This window comes from Mus musculus, chromosome 14, assembly GCF_000001635.26.
Source record: "Mus musculus strain C57BL/6J chromosome 14, GRCm38.p6 C57BL/6J".
NCBI classification, from domain to species: Eukaryota; Metazoa; Chordata; class Mammalia; order Rodentia; family Muridae; genus Mus; species Mus musculus.
Window position 1 is genome coordinate 109067351 of NC_000080.6, and position 11855 is coordinate 109079205.

Genomic DNA, 11855 nt, shown 5'->3' on the forward strand with positions numbered 1-11855 from the left:
CTAAGACAGAAAGTTTTTGATAGATTCTTTTATAATATGCCAGGAGACTACAGAGGCAAGCTAACAACTGAGCAGGTGATTTTCGTGAGATGACTTTACCTTAGATAAAAGTCTACGACGGACCTCTGGTGGGCAAGGCCCAGAAGAAAATCACTTTAGGAAAGATGCCGGCTATGACTATGCTTTTTCTGTATTCTCACATATATAACCCTCACTGGGTTTCAGCCCACCATTTTTATCAAAGCCTCTCGAGAGCCGCTCTGGAGAGCTACAGAAATTTAAAGTCTTGTAGTGATGCTATATAGATAAATAGATGACTCCTTTTTAAAATTTAGTCTTTAAGAGTTTTTTACAGTCCAGATTTTCTGCCCTTCCTGGTCCAACCTCTAACTGTTCCACATCCCATAGCTCCTCCCCCTTCTCTGTCTCCAAGATAATGTCCGCACCTTTCCACTTCCACCTCACCAGACCCACATCCCAGAGGTCATACAGGAAACAAATGATTTATTATAGGTGCTAGGACATAAGATGAAATATTGACTGGGTTTATCAATATAAAACTTCTCAAATAACCTAGGTTTTTTTTTTAACTTTTCATTAACCTGTGGAGCTATGAAAGGTAATGAATGTTTAGCCAGATAAATACTCCTAATGGGCATATATCTAAACCTTCTCTATTGTAAACTTCTTATTTGAGTTATGATTTGAATTCATGTGTAAACTTGTGATGAATTTTTTTACCATGTGAGCATGTCTTCTGAAAGATTTATAAGTGCTGAGGACAAAGAGAGGAGTGTGAAATTCCTTGGCCCCACTTAAGATCTTTCCACTTTGCCATTTTCTAAGTGAGCTTTCATAGGAAACTTTTTATATCTTAGAAGTAAATGAAAATTCACTTTTCTTTTTTTTAATTTTATATTATTTTTAATTGATTTTTTACACTCCATAGTCCATTCCCTGACCCCCCATCCACCTGCCCCCTCATCCCACACCTCTTCTCCACCCCACCCTGTCTCCACATGAATGCCCCCAACCCTCACCCTACCTGACCTTTAAACTCCCTGTGGCCTACACTCTAAACTTACCTTTCTTTTCTTTTTCTTTTTTCCCTTTTTAGTTTTTTTATTAGATATGTTCTTCATTTATATTTCAAATGTTATCCCCTTTCCTAGTTTCTTCCCCCAAAACCCCTTCCTTCCTCCCCCTAATCACCAACCCACTCACTTCCCCTTCCTGGCCCTCACATTCCCCTACACGGGGGCATTGAATCTTCACAGGACCAAGGGCCTTTCCTCCCACTGATGATCAAATAGGCCATCCTCTCCTACATATGCAGCTAGAGCCACAAGTCCCACCATGTATACTCTTTGGTTGGTGGTTTAGTCCCTCGGAGATCTAGAGATGCTGGTTGGTTCATATTGTTGTTCCTCCTATGGGGCTAAGAACCCCTTCAGCTACTTGGATACTTTCTCTAGCTCCTTCATTGGGGACCATGTGTTCTGTCCAATGGATGGCTGTGAGTACCCACTTCTGTATTTGTCAGGCATTGGCAGAGCCTTTCAGGAGACAGCAATATCAAGCTCCTGTCAGCATGCTCTTGTTAACATCCACAGTAGTGTCTGCTATTGGTGGTTGTATATGGGATGGATTCCCAGGTGGGACAGTCTCTAAATGGTCATTCCTTCAGTCTCTGCTTCACACTGTCTCTGTAACAACTTCCATGGGTATTTTGTTCCCCCTTCTAAGAAGAACCGAAGTATCCACACTTTGGTTTTCCTTCTTCTTGAGTTTCATGTGTTTTGCTAATTGTATCTTGGGTATTCTGAGTTCCTGTGCTAATATCCACTTATCAGTGAGTGCACATCATGTGTATTCTTTTGTGATGTGGTTACCTCACTCAGGACAATATTTTCTAGTTCCATCCCTTTGCCTATGAATTTCATTCATTCATTGTTTTTAATAGCTGTGTAGTACTCCATTGTGTAAATGTACCACATTTTCTGCATGCATTCCTCTGTTGAGGGACATCTGGGTTCTTTTCAGCTTCTGGTTATTATAGATAAGGCTGCTATGAACATAGTGGAGCATGTGTCCTTATGACATGTTGTAGCATCTTCTGGGTATTTGCCAGGAGTGGTATAGATGGGTCCTCAGGTAGTATTATGTCCTATTTTCTGAGGAACCACCAAACTGATTTCCAAGTGGTTGTACAAGCTTGAATTCCCACACTTTTCAAAGTGTTTCTTTTTTTTCCCCCTGTGACTTCAACTAGCAGGCTGAAAGTTAGTACAATTCCTGCTGAGACAGAACAAAGGCCACATTACTTAATCTACTGCTGTTAGGCTACAGGTGTTAATCACCTAAACCAGGGGCTTTTAACCTTCAAAATGAGCAATAACATTTTTAGGACTTTTGAGAACTTATCATCAACATCCAGTATAGTTAAAGAGCTAGAATATCCTGAGACCTTCTGTCTTTTTTAAAATTTAATTTTATTTGTAATTCATTTTTTTACACTCCATATTCCATTCCGCACTCCTCCCCATCCACCATCCCCTCATCCACCAACTTCACCACATCCCTCACATCCTCCCCACCCTACCCTGTCTCCATGTGGATGCCCCACCCCCTTACCCCACCTGACCTCTAAACTCCCTGGGGCCTTCAGTCTCTTGAGGGTTAGGTGCTTCATCTCTGAATGAACACAGACCCGGAAGTCCTCCACTGTATGTGTGTTGGGGGCCTCCTATCAGCTGGTATATGCTGCCTGTTTGGTAATCAAGTGTTTGAGAGATCTCGGGGATCCAGATTAATTGAGAGTGCTGGTCTTCCTACAGGGTCACCCCCCTCCTCAGCTTCTTTCAGCCTTCCCTAATTCAACAACAGGGGTCAGCTGCCTCTGTCCATTGGTTGGGTGCAAATATCTGCATCTCCCTCTTTCAGCTGCTTGTTGGGTCTTCCAGAGTGTGGTCATACTAGGTCCCTTTCTGTGAGATCTTCATAGCCTCAGTAACAGTGTCAGGCCTCGGGACCTCCCCTTGAGCTAGACTGCACTTTGGGCCTGTCACTGAGCCTTCTTTTCCACAGGTTCCTATTCATTTCCTTTCTTGTAATTCTTTCAGACAGAAATAATTATAGATCAGAGGTGTGAGTGTGGGATGGCAACCCCATCCCTCACTTGAAGTCCTATCTTCCTGCTGGAAGTGGGCTCTAAAAGTTCCCTCTCCCTGCTATTGGGCATTTAATCAAAGCTCCCAATACAAATTTGCTCACTTTGTGATGACTCATAAATTGACCTGTTTGACTTACAAAGGGTCATGTTCTACACTCAAAATCATTCCAGATAAGAAAATATATTCATAAGTTTGTTTATTACTTTAAATAGAAAGTATAGAGTCTAGGTCCTCACATGTGCTGACACAGTGCTCTACCAATGAGATGCACCTCTAGCTCACTTCTTATATTTGAAAAGAAGTTTATCTGCTAGTTTACCCAAATCATACTGATCAAGAGTTAAAGTAATGATCATTGTTCCCCCTTTCTATTTAACTAAGTAGAAAAGCTTTTAAAAGAAATTTAATCCAACATCCTGATTAAATCCTACCACAGTAGAACCAGGATATGTAATACATGCCCCTGTGTTTGTTTAATAATTGTAACCCACCTGTCAAGTTCCATAAGTAAATACTCTCAAAAAACAAACAAAAATTATGATAAAATTTTAAATAGTGCTATTTTAAATGGTGCTATTTTATGCATAGTTTGAAAGAATTGTGATAATAATAATTGAGTGACAGAGCTGGAAAAATTTGGGGAACAGAAAAAAAATTGATAAAATATATTGTCTTAATACTCACAGATTAAATCAACAATGACAAAAAAGACTGCCTAAAGTTGGAATATGCTAAAATGTAGCTATAAAGACATTCATTATATTAAGTCTGGGGTAATTTTCTAAGGCTTTCAAGTTAATCGTACATCTCAAATGCTTGTGAGTCCAGAGAAAGGACATTAAAAATTAGAATCCTATAAGATAGATTAGAATTTGTCCACTTACTGTTTTGTCTCAAGTGAATATTAAAGTTGGAAAACTATCAAGAAAAATATAACTTCCATTTTGATAAGAGCTAATTTTAAAATGTAACATTGTTAAAATTGTAGTCACATTGTCTGATTAGTAAGAAAAAAAAAAAAAAAGAAAAGGAAATCAAGCCATCCATCTTAAAAAGTCCCAATTTCAAGTGTAAGTAAACGAATTTTAAGCAATAGAAACATTGACCCACTTGATGATATACATCAGCTTATATGAAGCAAAGCTTGTTGGCTCTTAGAGAAGTAGTCAATTGTCTACAGATATTATAAGAATGTTCATTTTGGAGGTGGGGAAAGGCCATCCAGAGACTGCCCCACCTAGGTTCATCCCATCTGCAGATACCAAATCAAGACACTCCTGCTGATGCCAAGAGCTTGCTGACCAGAGCCTGGTATTGCTGTCTCCTGAGAGGCTCTGCCAGAGTCTGACCAATACAGATGTGGATGTTTGCAGCCAACCATCAGACTGAGTGTGGGGATCCCAATGGATGAGTTAGGGCAAGGACTGAAGGAGCTGAAGAGATTTGCAACCCCATAGAAAGAACATTATCAACCAACAAGATCCCCCAAAGCTCCCAGGAACTAAACCACCAACCAAAGAGTACACAGGGGGTACCCATGGCTCCAGCTGGATATGTAGCAGAGGAGGACTGCCTTATGGAAACACTAGGAGGGGAGCCCCTTAGTCCAGTGGAGGATCAATGACCCAGGGTAGGGAAATGCTAGGCCACTGAGGTGGGAGCAGGTAGGCCAGTGGGGGAGCACCCTTATAGAGGGGGGGGGGGAAGAGAGGAGAAGGGAAGGGGAAGTGGGTTTGAGGAAAGGAAACTGGGAAGGGTAATAACACTTAAAATGTAAACAAATAAAATAACCAATAAAGAAAAAAACAAACAAAAAAAAAAAAACAAAAACAAATACAAAACCAAAAAGCAAACATGTCAAGAGAAAGAAAGGGAGAAAGAAAAAGAATGTTCATTACTCCAGTCACAGCAATAATGTGGAAACCATTTTTATACGAATATGAGACACATATCTTAGATTAAGAAATTCCTAAATTCTTGGTATAAGCATTAAAGTAGCATGAAAAGGATGTCTTGTTTAAGGCTCTCAAGGATGTAGTTTGATGGGTTTTGCATATATAATATGAAACTTTTTATTATGAGATGTTGTATTGGTTCAGTGAAAGTAGTCATTTACGTCCAATATAAATCCAGTGTGTGTGTGTGTGTGTGTGTGTGCTTGTGTGTGTGTATTTGTTAGCAGTTTCAAATCAGTTTTAAGATATCATAGGCCATTCTTGTAAATGCATATTTTTACACAGTTATTTTGAGAGATATATTTATTTTATTTTATGTGTATGAATGTTTTGTTTGGTATATATTTGAGCACTACATTTGGACAACTATATAATTTGCAACAGATGTCAGAAGAGGGTGTAGAAATGCTGGAATTTATTTCAGCTTTCCTGTGGATGCTGAGAACCATGCAAGGTTCTTTGCAAGAGCAGAGGTTATTGATAACTGCACCGCCATCACTCTGTCCCCTACTTTATTAATTTCCAGTGAAATATACAGAACAACTGTCAAATAAACAATACTTGTCATGCACCCAGATTGGAGAATATTTAAAACAGAAGATGGAGGAATAAGGAGGTCTTTCCCCTTTGGATTACTATTTTGAATGACTTATTAATCTAAGAACAAACTTAAACATATCACATATTTTTATTCTTCCTTTTGAAAGTCATGAATTTAAAGTTGTTAATATTAATCATAAAACATGTGTAGTCATTTGCTTCAACAGCATTTATATCTTTCCTGTTAATTGACAATTTCTGAACTTAAAGTTTGTAGGAATTACTTGTAAGGCTCTTAAATGTATACGTTAAAATACTGCAAGATTTTGATATCTAACACCTTCTATTTGTATATCTAATGTATATATTTATATCTATATCTATATCTATGTCTAAATGTATCATCTACCTATATAGATGTTCTCTATCTATCTATCTATCTATCTATCTATCTATCTATCTATCTATCTTATATATATTTTTATATATGTGTGTGTAGATATATAACATATCTCTTATCTATCTGATATATCTAATAAAGTAATCTATTTATCATATATATATATATACATATATATATATATATATATATATATATATTACAGGTAGGTTGATAGATCGACTGATGGACAGATAATAGATTAGTCAATATGGATGATGTATAAATACATGAGAAATACATTTATATACACACACACATACTCTCTCTATCTCTATGTGTATATATATATATGTGTGTATATATGTATATATATATGTATGTGTATATATATATATATATATATATATATATATATATATATATATATATATATATATATATAAAATCTTGGTATCTGTTCTGTGTGCCTCTCTGTACTGGAGTGCTTTGCTGGTGGCCTATGATTGAAGGTCAAAGAGAACACTCTCATGTTGTTTCTTTCTTTTCTATGTAACTTGTGAAGTGGAACTGACAGCAAGTGACTTTACCTGCTGAGCCATCACTCTGGTCCATATGTAAAGTTTGATCTAGTTATTTACCTCAAAAGTCTGATTAATGGTTGTAACAATTATATAACTCACTCATTATTTGGATTTCTTTTAAAATAAATTCTGATGATACGGCCCAGCAGTTGCAAAACCTATTACTTGAGAACCAACTATTGTAACTTACTAAGGATTTTATTACTTTAGAAAAACATGTTTTTTTTTCATTCATATAGACAGTCATAGACTTTTTCTTTTTCTTTCTTTCCATTTATTTATTTATTTATTTATTTATTTATTAGTATGTTTAGATTATCTGTTCTCCACAATTTCTTACTGGCCCTTCTCATTTGCCTACCAACCAACCCAAGTTTTTGCTTTCTCTTAAAGATCAAAACAAAACAAAAAAAATACAAAATTAAAACCAAAACAAACTAACAAACATCAATATCACAAACAGACTCAAACAACAAGAGAAGTACAGCATTCCTTTCTCCCATACACACACACACACACACACACACACACACACACACACACACGACATAGAATTTATTTAGCATAGGCCGTCTACTCGACTTCAGCTCTGTCCTAAATTGTATTATACATATTCAATGATACTTCACTGGCAAAGCTTCCAGAGACAATAGGATGAATGTAAACAAGAATTGATAGAAATTGTGGTAGCACATAAGACATACACAGGTTTAATCCAGTCCTGAGTGGAAGGAGAAGAACTAGGTCTCACCCACAATTAAGAAGTTATCTGTATTCAGAGGGAAAAGCAGGGAAAAGGATAACACTTGAAACATAAATAAAGAAAATATCTAATAAAAGAAAGGGAAAAAAGAAGCTATCCGTAATAGACAGCATTTGGCAAAGGAAAAATCTACATTTGTATAATCTTGCTGCAGAGTTACTTAACAAATAATTTTGCTAATTATTGGATGTGATGGACACTGCAAAGAAAAATATTAATGTGGGTTGAAGTTGGGACTTGGTCTTAAAGGATTTCAGTGAAAGCTTCCAGGAAAGTTCCAATACAAAGTATGTTAATAGGTAAACAAAACATGGGCAAATCATAAGGTAAATGCCATTCTGGCAGCCAGGGAACATGGTTTTGTTTGTTTCTTTATTTCTTTGTTTGTCTTATTTTTAACTTTAGAATGGGAAATTGCTAATGCCCTTCGAGAGCAGTTCCAATATCTTCAAAAGAGACTTCAAGTTCTGATTCAGTGGCATGGTACTTTCCTTTGTTATTTTGTCCCTTTCCTTTGTCCCTCCCTCCCTCCCTCCCTCTCTCCCTCCCTCCCTCCCTCCCTCCCTCCCTCCCTCCCTCCCTCCCTCCCTCCCTCTTTCCTTCCTTCCTTCCTTCCTTCCTTCCTTCCTTCCTTCCTTCCTTCCTTCCTCTCATTTTCTTTCTTTCACTCTTCCTCCTATTCTTCATTCCTTCTTCCTTTGTTCTCTTCCTTCTCTTTCTGTCTTTCTCATTTACTTATCTCTAGAGATATATTTCCTACTGTGTAATTTGAAAAATACAGAGCAAAATCATTCCCAAGGCTTAGGCAGAACTGATGAATGACACAAGAGACTTTCTGTAACTGAGAACCAGGTGAAAAAACAATTCCTAAGTATGGTTCATGAAGAAAGTAATATCATCTAATATTAATAAAGAACAGCATTTAACCTTTAAGTAACAGAAGCAAAGGAACATCACTTAGAAAGCAAGTGATGAAGATAGGCCAAGCAAATAGGTAAGACAATGTGTCATTGTGCATTTGACATTTGTATGACACATCTTTTTATTGTTATAAGGCTATTGTTTATAAATGTGTTCATTTGAAAAATGCTGAAGTGAATATTTTCAATAAAATATAGGAATGTCCCTATCCTACAGTAAATGACAAAGAAATCATATCTCTGAAGTAGTTCTGCTTTGACTCTATTTTCTTTATACATTGAATACAGATATTCATCTTCTCATTGGTTTGTTTAATATGTTGTTCATGTTTCAGTCTTTAACACCAGCAATGCCTCATTTCGATGATTTTCCAAATTGCAGCAGGCCATAGTTTGTTTAGAAATTACTGTTCCAAGATACATCTTTAATATGAGCACCCCTCCTGTCCTTGAAGTAAAGTGCTAATAGCTATTGCATCATAAAAGATCAAAATACAGAAAGAGATTTTTGGCAGATGTTCAGTGCTTCAGAGGAGAATCACATACTATGAGATAAGACAATAGCTGGGTATACTAAGCCCATCTCAGCTGATTAGAGTGTATCTTCTCACATAATTTTTCACAGTCCTTGACTACAGTCTTCCATTCTGTACCTGTGTTGAATGCTGAATATTGTTAGTCTTTGTCCTTTCTTATGCAAGTGAAATCTCATTAATGGCCTAATATAGCATATTTACTACTATATTTTTTTTTTTTACATTTCCAATGCTATACCAAAAGTCCCCCATACCCACCCACCCCCACTCCCCTACCCACCCACTCCCCCTTTTTGGCCCTGGCGTTCCCCTGTACTGGGGCATATAAAGTTTATATATTTTATATCATATTTTCTTTTCCAGGTTATCAAACTGTCCTGGTTAATTCTTGGACCAGGGAGTAGCACCATTTGGAGGTGTGGTCTTGTTGGAATATATGTGACCTGGTTGGAATAGGTGTGTCACTGTAGGAGTGGGCTTAAGACCCTCACCCTAGTTGCCTGGAAGTCAGTTTTCCACTAGCATCCTTTGGATGAAGACGTTGAACTCTCAGCTCTGCCTGCGCCATACCTGCCTGGATACTGCCATGTTGTAACCTTGATGATAATGGACTGAACCACTGAACCTGTAAGCCAGCCCCAATTAAATATTGTTTTTCATAAGACTTGCCTTGGTCATGATGTCTGTTCACCGTCTTAAAACCCAAACTAAGACACTAACCAATGACAATCTGGTTTTAGTCAAATAGTCATTTATGTAAAAATGGTTTGTTCTGATACTTAAATTATTTGTTCAATATATGATAAAAACTGCAACAGATGTATAACTCAATTAATAGATTATATACCACTATAATTTTATACTTATAAAATATCTAACAAAAACATATACATTAACAAACGTGTGTGTGTGTGTGTGTGTGTGTATGGAGATAGTAAGACATGGTATTAGTAATTAGTCTACAACATGTTATTATGATTAATATTATAGTTCTCTGTATAGACATGGCCTTGTTGGAGTAGATGTGGCCTTGTTGGAGTAAGATTGTCACCATGGGGGATCAGCTTTGAGTTCTCCTGTACTTGAACACACTCTCCTTCTGCTGCCTATGAATCAAGATGTAGACCTCTTGGCTTTTCTAACACCGTTTCTGCCTTCATGCTGCCTTGTTTCCTGCTATGATAATAATGGACTAAACCTCTAAAACTTGAAGCCAGCTCCAGTTAGATGAGTTCCTTTCTAAGTGTTGCTGTACTTCCGCTGCACCTTCACAGCAACGAAACCCTGGCCAAGACATTTGGATAAAAGAAAATTTAGTTATCATAAGTTACATTTGTGGCTATTTGTCTCTGTATATAAAAACTACTGTGAATTATTACAAAAATAAGATTTCTCCAAAGTAATTGCTAAATGATTTATATCCTTATATTTAATAAGCATGGTTTTATTTTTGATAACTACATTTCAGTTCTGAAAACATAAAATATGTTATATATCTGTAAAATAATTCAACTCTACAAACTTATACTTCCTTTTAATTAAAGAATATGTAATATAGCTGTATCCTTAAAATTAAATATCAATAATCATTGGTGATTCTAGAAACGCTCATTGATGTGAAAATCTGAGAATATTCCTATCATGGGGATGAAGGGATGAGTCTGAATCTCCAAGTGTAACTCTACCCCTTTACTATCAATATGTATTAAGATGTCAGTTAAGTTAACTTTTAGGATTCTGATGGAGTTCAACCCCAAGCCTCCAATGGGGAAAGGTGGTTCTGGAAAAGGAGGTGCAGCCTCTGGGAGTGACAGAACTAAAAAGAATTCTCAGGGTCCTAAAGGTAGTGGCAATGCAGTAAAGGCCAGACACACTCTATGTGAAAAACATGAGAACCATGGAAGCCATCAAAAAATGAAAGTCTAGGATGAGATTCAGTGAAGTGGCCACACAATACAGTGAAGATAAAGCCAGACAAGGGAGTGACTTGGGTTGGGTGACCAGAGGATCCATAGTGGGGCCATTTAAAAAAGCAGTGCTTGCCTTGCCTGTAAGTGGGATGGATACGCCTGTGTTTACAGACCCACCAGTTAAGACAAAATTTGGATGTCATATTATTATGGTTGAAGGGAGAAAACAAAATCACATGAAAGACTGAAAAAAAAAGTTTCTAATGAATACACTTTTTAACTTTTAAAAAACATGAGTTTGATTTAATTGGCTTGGACTTCTTCCTATAAAAGAATATGAAGTGACCACACCGACCCAAAGAAACTTTTAAGCAAATATTACTGTTAAATATAATCAAATACCCCCTTCTTGCTCTGCTGAAATAATATTGTAATCTATACAGTGAGGAGAATAAGCTGCTTATTGAAACAAAGCTAGTTAAAAATTACTGACCAGGGAGATTCATCACTTTATATTTTCCAGCAATAAGTCACAAACCAGGTATCCAGATATCTAGGTATCTAATTGTAGTCTCTTGGTGCAACTAATTGTGATTTTTAAGTGTTCTAAAAAGCTGACCATAATAAAAAGAATAGTGACTTTACATACAAAGCACTGATATTTATTTAACTAATTCATACTTTTATTTATGTTTAAATGGTACATGTGGATTATGTTGCGCATGGGTGTACGTGAGAGTGCACATATCTGTGTACATACCTCACCTGTGCGGGCTGGAGGTTGATGTTGCTTATATTCCGCAATTACATTTCATTTCATTCCTTGAGACCTCTCACAGACCTTGGAATTCACTAACTGGTGGGATACTCATTAAACTCAGTAATCCATTCTTCTCTCCCTCCTCAGGTCTTTAGTAACAGACATTTGCCAATGTGCATCCTTTGTTATGTGGATCTGGGCATCATAACTTAGATCCTCATGCTTGTGCAACAAGTACTTTTAGATTTAAGGTGCCTTGCAGAACATATCATATATATACATATGATATATATACATATATCATATATATACATACACACATATATTCAGTTTTG

At 36.8% G+C, this 11855-nt stretch overlaps 1 pseudogene; it reads left to right on the forward strand.

The window, feature by feature from the left end:
* On the forward strand, positions 10612–11008 carry Gm51262 (predicted gene, 51262; annotated as a pseudogene).